At 33.4% G+C, this 12,158-nt stretch overlaps 1 long non-coding RNA gene across 2 annotated transcripts in view; it reads left to right on the top strand.

Moving 5' to 3' along the window:
- Positions 1–12,158, top strand: part of LOC140696426 (uncharacterized) — an 86,005-nt gene that overhangs the window by 4,401 nt on the left and 69,446 nt on the right. The window lies entirely within an intron of this gene.

The following is a 12,158-nucleotide window of genomic DNA, read 5'->3' as shown; positions in this document are numbered from 1 at the left end:
TTGCTGAATTCATTTATTAGCTCCAATAGGTTTCTGTTGTGTATTCTTTAGGGTTTTTTTTTTTTTTAATATATCAGGTCATGTCATCTGTGAATAGATACTACTTCTTTTCCAATTTGGATGCTTGTCATTTCCTTTTTTGACCTAATTGATTTGGCTAGAACTTCCAGTACAATGCTGAATAGCAGTGGTGAAAGTAGATATCCTTGTCTTATTCCTGGTCTTAGGAGGAGACTTCTCAATCTTTCACTATTAAGTATGATGTTAGCTGTGGGTTTTTCGTAAGTGCCCTTTGTCATGTTGAGGCAATTCCCGTTTGTTCCTAGTTTGCTGAGTGTTTTAATCATGAAAGGATGCTGTATTTCTGGATCAATTGAGATGACTGTATGAGATTTTTCCTTCATTCTGTTAACCTGGTGTGTTACATTCATCGATTTTCGTATTTTGAAACACCTTTGCATTTCTGAGATGAATCCCACTGGATTGCAGTTTATAATCCTTTTAATTTGATGGTAGATTCAGTTTGCTGGTGTTTGGCTGAGGAGACCTGTATTCAAAGGACTGTTGGTCTATAGTTTTCTTTTCTGTGGTCTCTCTGGCTTTGGTATCAGGGTAATGCTACCCTAGTAGAATGAGTTAGGAATTGTTCCCTCATCTTCTCTTTTATTCTAGGAGGTTGTGAAGGGTTACTATTAATTCTTGAAATATTTGGTAGGCTTCACCAGTAAAGTCATGTGGTCCTGGACTTCTCTTTGTTGGGAGATTTGTAAGTCTGTTGAAATATTCTATTTCTTCTTCAGTAAATATATATATTTCTAGGAGTTTGTCCGCTTCATCTAGGTTATCTAATTTGTTTGCTTATAATTGTTCATATTATTCTCTTATAATCCTTTTTACTTCTGTAAGATTGGTGTAATGTCCCCACTTAGTTATTTGCATCATGTCTTTTTTTTTTAGTCTATCTAAATGTTTGTCAATGAAACATTTTGTTAACATTTTCAAAGAACTAATTTTGATTTCATTGATTATCTCTATTGTTTGTCTATTTTATCTCCACTCCAATTTTTATTATTTCCTTTTATTTTTCTTAACTATGAATTAATTTGCTCTTTTTATAGTTCCTTAAGGTATAAAGTTTGGTTACTGATTTGAGATCTTTCTTTTTGGGCATCAGGGTTTTAAAAGCTTCCTAGTTAATTCTGATATTAAGAGACAAGATTAAAAATACTGCTTATCAGGCCAGGAAGCAAGAGAGCTACTGGGGTTGAGTCAGATGGACTCAGGAACCAACCTGAAGAGGTTCCCACTGAGTTGGGGCATTCTGAGTATCAAAAAGAATAATAATTGCAATATATTGAAACATATATGTTATTCTTGAAGCCATGAGTTCATAATGACGAAAGTCACTGGTCATCTACGGAGGATGTTAGGAAGTAAAGTTATTACTTCAGAGTTATTACCTATTAGAAAAGAAATTAAGAATCAAGCATTTATTCTGCCTTTCCTAATGAATTATACTTTGGATAACCAAGTGGTTGATAGAGGGAAGTTTCTCTTCATATAAGTATTCTAACTAATAAATTAAGGAGGACTGATAGAATTATAATATCACCATTTTGTAACTCCTAATGAATTAATGTATTGTTAATGGCTACTAGCATCACAGAGGAATACCCAGGCCCTATGTGCCTCCTATGAAGACTCTAAATTAATTTTGTAAAAAAAAAAAAAAACAAACAAAACCCTGAATATGACCAAGTCTTTAGATCACTTATCAATTTTCAAAAAATATAAGGGATAAACAGGATGACATTTCAAGGATATGATAGGCAAAAATCAGACTCAGGACCATACTATAAGGCAAACAATCTGATTTCTTTAATAAATAAATTGCAAGGAAATGATAAAGAGGAATGGCAGACTTATGGATTAAAAGAATCTCAAGACATGTCAACCAACTACAACATATGGGCTTTATTGTTTCCCTGATTCAAACAGCTATAAAAATTTGTAAGTCAATTGGGGTAAAATAGTGGAGTTGGGGTTTCTCTAGGAGAGGAGCTTTTATCCAATAATAATAATTCTGTAAAACCAATTCTGTAGTGACCAGTAGATACTTTGTAGTGGAATATAAACTTTATAGTATTTTTAAATTTGGTTAAACTACTGTTACTTGAGAATCAGACTATGTATTAACCAAGGTGATGGTATTAAATCAAGTGACAGGAGAATATTACCTAGATTTTGCAGCCTTAAGCAAGTTTCTGTAAGAAAAAGATCAAATTTAGCTCAGCTGAAAGCCAAAGAAGAAAAGACGTGAAAAAGCTGGACGTTTTTCACACCAAGACAGGAGTTTTTACTTCTCCCGGGATATTTAAATCTCACCTGGCAGTTGTCCCAGTCCTTCATTCCTTTACCTGACTCTGCTCCCCACCAACGCACACTACATTACACTCTGCTGTGAATGGGGCCTGTGTGCCTAAATTTTTTCTCCTTTCTTCTTTGTTAAAGTTCTTCTCCTTCCCTACAGTGCACATCCATCCTCTCAGAACAGATCTCAGTAAAACATTAGGAAGAAGGTTCACATCTCCTTGGGCCCAGTCATCATCCTTTAAAGTATTTATTGATCCCCCCCCCCCCGGGAGATCTGGCAGTGATTTACTGGTTAACTTTGATTTCAGGGCTTTATAACCTCAAATTACCTACTCAGAGTGAGGGATTAGAGGATCTGAGCTGCTAGATTATTTTGAATTTGGGAAATAAGTTATTTTCGTATAAACTCATTCATAAAAGCATTCACGTGGCAGAGGGATTATATCTATGGTGGGAAATGAAAGCGTGTTGCTTCGGATCAGTGATTCCCTATGACCTATAGGCTAAAATCTAGGCTTCTTGATCTGTCAGTGAAGGACTGACACAGATCATCCTAACTTATCTTTCTGATCTATCTTATTTTTCTCACCTCTATGAACCCCACTATGGGTATGGTCCTCCTAGCATTCCGTGATGATTCTGGATCTGTACCTTTATTTAATGTTGCTTCCACTTGAAACACCCTCTTATTTTCATCCTGCATATCTAAATCCTTTCCAAGAACTTCAGAACTTCTCAGTTCTCTTCTATAAACATTCTCGTGTATCTTCCGACTTTCCAGTCAGAGTGCTTGAACTTTTCTTTACCACTTATTGCGATCTAGTTATATAATAGTTCTTGAGTTGTCTTATGTTAACACTTGATTTGTCTGAGTTTTGATGCTAATGGATGTATGTTCTTTGAGGACAAGACAATATATTTTTCTTCTAGATATCATAATGCAATGTTTCCTGCATTGTGGGCTCTCAGTTACCGTTTATCGGTTGATGATTCATTATTATGTAAATTATCTGGGAACAGACCCTATATTCCTAAAGTCTTTAATAGTATTTGCATGCCAGAAGTCTAGGCTGATGATGATGACTTCAGAACTAGGTATGAAAATTATTTAAAAAAAAAAAATCGCAACTGTAAAAATACAGGTATACCACATGGTGGCACCAAAGGTACATCATTATTTTTGCAGGTTTTGTAGTATACTTCAGTCTACCAGAAACTGTAATTAGCTTATTAGCACATTGAAAAATATTTTTAATATCTAACTAATAAGTAGATTTAGTGGAATGTTATGGAGTGAGCGTTTCTTAATATAAAGAAATTCCAAAAGGTCTTTGGATCTTTAATTGTCTTTATTTACAGAGCCTCTGTTTAAGTTCTAGAACTCGTCCATATTGTTCTGGAATCACATTCCTGTTCCCTCACTCCCTCAATGTCTTATCCTTCTCTACTGTAAAAGTTTCATGAGCGTTAGAAGTTGTTCTTTGATATCTGGGTTTTGAGATGGAGGTCAATGATGGCGCACAGGATGTTATGCTGTGCAGAGTGTGGACCTATACAAATTCCAGCTGTTGATGGTACGTGTAGTTCTTTTGCAGACAGGCTTCTTAGGCATGTTGCCTAGTTTAATTTCCATGTGTAAAGTCATACTTAAAGTATGTAAACTGAAACAGATGTTAGTACTCTGAGAATGCATTTGGTGCACGAAGGAACAGTTCCCTAGCCTCTTCTTCCACCCCCACTTTATTTTGAAAGCCCTTTTGAAAAGAAAAGGGCCTCTAGAGAATCATCCAATGTCTTTGACCCCATTAATGAGTAGCAGTTCATTTCTGGGAAATAGTTGCCCAAATAAATGTTAGATTTTGCTTAAACTTCTTCCTGAATAACTGTATGATTTTCTTTCCTTCCCTATTAGCTTTGTTTAACTATTCTTTAATTAGGAAGTTATTCACTCTAATAATATGTTTTATTAAAACCAAACTAAATCTTACTGATATTATCATTTGAATAATAACTCTGAACTTTTCTTTTCCTAAAGATTAACAGTAATAAAGGCAGATCTTTGTGCAACCCCTGTGTACCTTCTCACTGCTGTGGTGTCAGACATTTAAGGACTGTATTTGAAAGTTTTCTAATATCTGATTTATATTGATGATAGTTTAGAGTTCTTACCACACAGTTAGAATTTGTGCTTCCAGTAATATTCTAAAAAAAAAAAGGTAGAGTTATTAGAAGTAACATCTAACTATTTTCTTTTTATCTTCTTTCCTTCTTCTCTCCCTCTCTCCTTTTCTCTTTTCAAAGATATTTGCTAAGGACCTATGTTAGGTACTGTGCTAGACTCAAAAATGATTAAGACAGATCCTCATCTCAAAGAACATTCAAAATAACAGGGGAAAGAAGTACAAATTAAACATTTCTGACAGCACAACAGAGCTAACCCATATTCAGGGGAACTAAAGAAGACAATAGAGGAGATGCTACTGGAGCTAGGTGTTGAATGATAGAGGGGAATTTCTCTAGGCAGTCAAGGGAAAAGCAGATCTTTGAGGCAGCAGAATGGAATGAGCACTAGTCTGATGACGGTCTGTGGAACATAAGGACTCTGGTTTCTCACAGACACATGGTAGGGGAGTAATTAGGTGGTGAGAAAGAACAACAAGAAGGGTGAGAGCAGACTTAGTTATGCCTAAAGTTTTGAAAACATAAATCACACTGAATGATGATTACAATAGGCAATTGTAGGTAACACCCATAATTTTAATAACAGATTAGTGTCCTTAGTAGTTTATCCTGCTTTTGGGGTAACTGTTCTCACTCAGTGGGTAAATGCACAAGATGAAAAAAAAATCTACTATTAGCTTAATGTTACCTATCATCAGGATCTTTCCAAGTACAACAGATAATTTTTGAATTATCCACAGTTTGGGTTTGTTTATTCCGCTACAAACTTCATGTGTATTCCATAGAATATCAGTGTTCCCTGCCCTCAGAGCAGAGTCTTTTTTTAAATTAAAAATGGGTGATTAAAGTTTTAAAGTTTTGATACATATTTTGATTTATGATAAAGGTTTGATTTATTTCAAGGTGATAATATATGACCTTTTTTCTGCATAGTAAAACTTGATAGGTATCATAAAAGCTAATGTTCTTAAGGTGAGTGTATTACCTTCTACGTGTATCAGTCAAATATATCAATTGACTAAAAATTTATGCAATTCCATCTATAGTCACATAATTTTGGCTTTGTTACATAAACATAAAAAAGCCTCCTTGAATTTGTCTTTATATTTAACCCTTCAAATCCATAGATATTTAGTTTCTAGAGTAAGAAGTAAAACTTTAGTGAAAAACGTGTATTATGCATTTGTATAATTATAATACAGATGTATAATTACAATGCTGTGTTGGTAACTCATTGATAATTTGACCTTTGTTAAGGCTTAGACTTAGATGGCTAAATGTTAGCTCTAGTATATATTAAATGTAACAGAAGTAACTTAATTATCTGGATAGTATTTTCATCACAAAGTAAAAGGAAATGCAAAGTGTATGTAGAGAAACTTATGTTCAAAAAATAAATTCTGTGTTATTTTGTCATGTTTTTAAAATCACTGATTGAAACGTTTCAGTAGCTCTCTGTTTTTTAGATACATAATACTATTTTATTATTTTATAAAAATAAGTTAAAGTTTTCTACTTCTGGTTTTAATATTTGTTTTATTCTCAAATATACGTCTTTTGGCCTTGCCACTATAATTTTAGTTACATGGAAATAATGATACTATTTATTGGAATATATGTTATTTGTTGGGATATATGTGGATGTTGGAAGTTTGCCCTGAGAGTATTTTGTATATTTTTTTTTATTGGATCAGAATAAAACATACATCTAAATTAAGAAGGAAGCATTTATATTGCTCTTTTACATTTAATCCTTGGCATTGAACCCACTCTTTTTTTCAGGCTGAATTATAATTCTAAAACAAACAGATTCAAAGTGCTCTATTTTCCATTTTAAAGTTTCCATCAAACTGTGGCTAGGGAGTGGATAGAAAACCATTATGGCATTTTTTTTAGGTTTTCTAGTCTGTTTGAGAGGTCATAAATGAACAGTAAAGCTTCAGTAATTTCATTTATGAAAGTCACTTGAAAAAATAATTGTCTAATGATTCAGTCACAAGTGAATTCAGTCTTATGAAGGGGTGTTATAAAGATTGTATTTTTATTTTTTTACATGAAAATAATTTTATTTTTAGGGTATAGTGAATAGTTTTTAAGGAATTAAGATTTGTATTCACTTACCTTTGTCCTTCACTTCAAGAATAATAGCTTTCCCACTTGAAATGGATCCCTTATGGTAAGTAATTGACTAAATAATGTAACACAGATCTTAAGAACTGTAGACATTAGAGTGGATTTCATCTTGACCTGTAAATCAAGCACATGAATCTGGGTCAAGGGTGGCCAGGTAAACAACCAGTCAACCCAATTTTGGTTTGAACAGCCTCAAGTAATAACACTCTACTCTCACCATCAAAAATACTGTGTCCATCCTCAGTGAAAGACCTTTAAACTGCTATAACAAGATTTGGAGTTTAAGATGCTTTAACTGGAAAGGCAACTTTAATATTTTTCTTTTCCCAGAAAATGAAAAACAGAGAAACTCTCATTTCCTGACTGTATGTCAACTGTTACAAAAGTCTTAAAGCAAAATGGAGCCTGTCTTTGTTCAGTACAATAGTGCTAGTAAAGAAGTGTTGTCTTGCTGTAGTGTTCCTGCAAGTTAATTTATTTGTTGCTTTAGAAAGAAATTCTGTTTCCATTAAAATTCAGTCTCTGGGTAGGTGATTCATAAGCAGAGGACCTGGAAATGGGATCAGTCTCTTGAGCCTATTTACATTCTTAATCATACACAGCTGCTGAGTTGATGGAGGATTTTGGATTTTTCAAAGGCAGAAAGAGTCTTATCCTTTGTGATTAAAATATTAGATCTTGGTCACATTTAACCAACACCAAGTAACATAATAGCTTAGAAAACTAAGTTTTGGAGAATGTGGATATTCCTTTCAATGTGTGGTGAACCTCTTTTTAGGTATTTTGAACTCAGCTTTTAGCATATTTCAAAAACTTTTCCTTTGATACAAAACAGCTGTAGCCATGTTTTGAGTGATATAAACGTTCCCTTCCACTCCCTCCTTATTCTTACACTTCCCAGGCTCAAGGCAAAGGATTTAAAAACTGCATTTTATTCTTATCATGCATGTCCTACAATTATTTGCCTTTTTAATAAAATAAAACTTTATAAAAAATCTTTTACAGAGATGGAGTTTGAATGCTTACTTGAAGCAAATAACCTAAAAATGATAGAAAAACATTAACTGTTTTCTTGAAAACTTAGTATAATCTTGAAACACCTTCTTCTAGTATAGTCATTAACAAATTTTCAAATGAATTTCCTGCTCAGAAAGAACTTGGCCAGCACAGACAACAAATTAATACACATTCAATAGATGTTTGAGTTGAAACAGGCAAGCCAATAATAATTCTTTTCTCTTTGAGTTTACAGGAAGTGATCCTTCCTGTTTCTTCAACCCTGATAAGTTATAGCCCCATCTTTCTCACTTTTGTGATGATTTGTCTATGGGCTCTTTGTCTGAATAACGTTAAGATCTTGCAACATCACTGGTGAATTTCCCATACTGTAGAAGCTGTATTAACAAATTAATAGCTGTTTCTTGGCATCTTGTATTTGAATAACATCATGCACAAGTGGCTTTTAATATATAAGTAATCCAGTCTAAACCAATTTTCAAGCAATTTTCCTAGTCACATGGTTAGAGGTCAGAATGGGTCAATCATGTTTAGAGTTACAGAACCTTTTCTGTATTGAAATTTTTTTCTAAGACCTCAAGGAGGGTGTTTTCTTATGGAACTTAAGCAAGGCAAAGAACTTGATTTTAGACAAAGTGCAGGGGTAAGATTATAATTTGTTCCAGGAAATATGCACCAAAACTGATTTTTTAGATTTTAGCAGTATATGCTTTTTTGATGGTCTGTCTATCTTTAATGGATATTTCTGAACATAGTCACCTATTAGTAGTGTCTGAGGTGGGATTATTTGAGAGATGGAGTTTACCATCTTTTCATTTTATTTGTGAAATATGTTGTTACCAAAAAATACAGTACATTAGAAGGAATATATCTTAAAAAGCACGAATTCCATGTTTTTAGAAGTATGCCATAAAAATTAAAGTGAGATTGAAATTATAATTGGCAATTATCAACACATTATTGCAGTCAAATGCTCTTCCACTGAGCTATACCCCCTCTGCTTATCAGCACATTATTGATAGTGGATTTTATTTCTGTTACTTCAAACTTATTTTATTTCTTTAATTAGTCATTCATTTATTAAAAGATAATAACATTAGCATTTGAAAGTGTGAAAATTAATTAGTGTTTGTGGATATACTTTGACTTTAGTTGAAATAAATTATCTACATATTTTCCTTTAATTGCTGCATGTTGTGGTTGAAAATACTCTAGAAGAAACTAAACTACTCATTCATTGCTTTGAAAAGAAATTAAGAACTTTGAACGATGCAACAGGTTAGTTTATTAGTCAAAAAAATAGTTCCTAAAGGATCATAAATGACTAAGTTTTGACAGTGGTTTTAAAAGTTATCAGAAAAACCTTGGGACAACAGAGATTTTTGACTGAAATGCACTGTACTAGGTTCATGCTTATAGACACCCAGATGGTTTTGCATGCATTTTCCACTGTGAGAATGAAATAAATTGTGTGCAAGAGTTTGTCTTTTTTGATTTAGCACAGTATTATGTTACATGCCTCTGCTTTATATTTTTAACCGAGTTCTTTTGGGTTTATATATCCTGCATGCCTCCCCAGTGGCCAATATGTAGAATGTTCTGTAGAATGCAATAATCTTAAGTTCTGTGACATTAAACTTTGTTAAAAGGTAATTTAATTGCAAATGGTTATCCTGTGTCATTGTTTTTTTGTGTGTATGTTTCTTTTTATTTAATTTCATTCAATTTGAATATTTTCCAGCTAGTAATAAATATATTGATAAAATGGTTAATGCTTATAAAGAACCTCCTATATGCCAGCAAAATACTTTTACTGGATTATCTGATTTATTTCTCAAAGCTAACCTGTAATGTAGACACAGTCATTTTGTAGGCAAGAAAACTAAGGCACACAGATGTTAACTAATTCATCCAAAATTATATACTTAGCAAATGGCAGAACCCCTCTTTGGATCTAGACGGTTTCTAGAGCCCTTGCTTAGCCTCTTAATAGGAAAAAACTGGAAGAATGTAAATATCTGATAATGAAATTAGTGTGAACCACCGAAATATTTTTATGCATAAAATTTAAACAAGAAAAGCAAGTATAATTGACTTAAAATAAATTAAATATTTTGTAAAAAGCAGAACACCCAAGTTTCACATTTCTTTTTAGAGTTTCTTTTGAATAGAAAAGGCAGTACATAAAAAATGTAAAGAATGCCTGTAGTTCATCTGAGAAACACTATTAACTATTGACACAAATACAATCTCTTTAGATACCTTATATATATGTATATACATTTTGAATATTATTATTTTTACAAAAATAGAACCTTGCCATGTATTTTTATAATTTGCAATATTTTCTGAAACAATTCATTACATCAGAGCACCTCAGACTCATTCTGTGTACTTGGATAACAGGATAAATATGGTTAATTGATTAAGATATAACTGAAGAGCCTTTCATCACTGCACACTAGTGTAGTTCTGTTGTACATGAGATCAAGGGACTAGTACAGATGGTGACTGTATCTTCTATGATAGATAATTAGATGGATTTTTATTTCTATTGACTAATTATTTCATCTGTACACTGTTATAGCAAAAAGCAGGATTAATGACTAAAGTGATGTATATCTGAAAACATCTGAAAAAATACAAAATATAATGAGATTCCTAACATGTTATAAAAAGTTATAACAAAATTATAAATATTTCCGTCTAACACACACACTTGGGATATTTATTTTGGTCCAAAGAGTTGTTTTGCACAAATTACTGTGTTTGCTAACTTGCTCTCAGTCTTGCTTTTGAAATTATGTGCTACTATTATGGATCTTGTATCAATTAGACATAGTCATAGAGAATGAGGAAAAACTGGATCATATTATCCATGAGGCCAGTGATTCTCAACCTTTACTGCATACTGGTATTATCTGGAGAGTTTTAAAAATACTAATGCCAGAGATTCTGATTTAATTATTCTGTGCTATAGCCTGGGTAATATGTTTTTAAAAGCCTCGCAGGTACTGACAATATTAAATTTTGGTGAGATTGTGAAACAACAGGAAATCTCAGACGATTGCAGGTAGGCAAGTATTATGGTACAATTGCTTTGGAAAACAGTTTGTTTCATATACAGTTAAACCTATACCTCCCATGTGACCCAGCAATTCCACCTGTAGGTATTTATTTAGAGAATTGAAAATGTATGACCACACAAAGACTTGTGCAAGAATATTCTTGGCAGCTTTCTTCACCATAGCCAAATGTCCATCAGCAAGAGAATGGATAAACACATTGTAGTGCATTCGTACAATGGAATTCTACTCAGCAATAAAAATGATGAACTACTCATACATGCAACAGCATGAGTTGAGGTAGGCAGGATCCTGGATGGCTCCCAAGATTTTTGCCCCTGTATGTACATGCTCTATCTAATTCCCTTGAGTGCTGATGAAACCCCTGAATATGATGAGGTATCATTCATGTGATTATGTCTTGCTTTATGGCAAAAGAGAGGTCATTATGAGAGGACCTAACCTATTCAGGTGAGTCCTTTAGAAGAAGAGAATTTTTCTAGCTGGTCACAGGAGAAGTCAGAGAGACACTCCAGCTACCAGAGAAGAAAGCAGACACCCATACTGGGATCTGCCTATAGGGACCATGTGGCAAAGAGCTGCAAGTGGCCTTTAGGAGTTGAGATGTATTCTCAGTCAACAGCTTAAAGGAAAAATGCAGGCCTCAGATCTACAACCACAAGAAAATGAATTCTGACAACAACTAGTGAGCTCAGAGTCTGAGATGAGAACTTGCAACCCTCGCTGATACTCATTTCAGACAATGAGACCCTGAGCAGAAAATCCAGCCATGGTGTGACTGGACTTCTGACCTACAGAAACTGTGAAATACAGACTTGTGTTGTTTTAAGCTGCTAAATTGTGTTAAGTTATACAGTAATAGAAAACTAATATGTGGATGAATTCCACAGATACTATGCTGAGCTAAAGAAGCTGGAAACAAAGTGATACAAACTGTATGATCCCATTTACATGAAGTTCTAAAGCAGTTTCAAATGAGGGAACTTTCTGCATAAGTGGAAATATTCTGCCTTGTGGCAGAAGTGTTAATTATATAGTTGTATCCATTTATCAAAATTTTACTTCTACGATTTTTGCACTTCAGTGTATATAAAGTTATACCTTAAAACAAATAAAAATAATAATCGAGGGGCATGGAGAGGAGAGTGGCTGAAGATATGGATAAAACAAGAATGGCCAAATATTGATAACTGTTGAAGTCAGGTAATGGGACATGAAGGTTAATGTACTATTCTGATTACTTATAATAAAAGTTATTAATTATTAATAACTGATTACTTATTAATAAAAGTAATAAAATCTTAGATAACTCTACTGTGCAACCAAGGCTGTGAACCACTGATATAAGTGGATTAGAGTAGGAGCAAA

This window comes from Vicugna pacos, chromosome 5 (assembly GCF_048564905.1).
Source record: "Vicugna pacos chromosome 5, VicPac4, whole genome shotgun sequence".
Taxonomy (NCBI): Eukaryota; Metazoa; Chordata; class Mammalia; order Artiodactyla; family Camelidae; genus Vicugna; species Vicugna pacos.
Note: the sequence above shows the minus strand (reverse complement) of the source record. Positions and strands in the feature narration are given on the sequence as shown.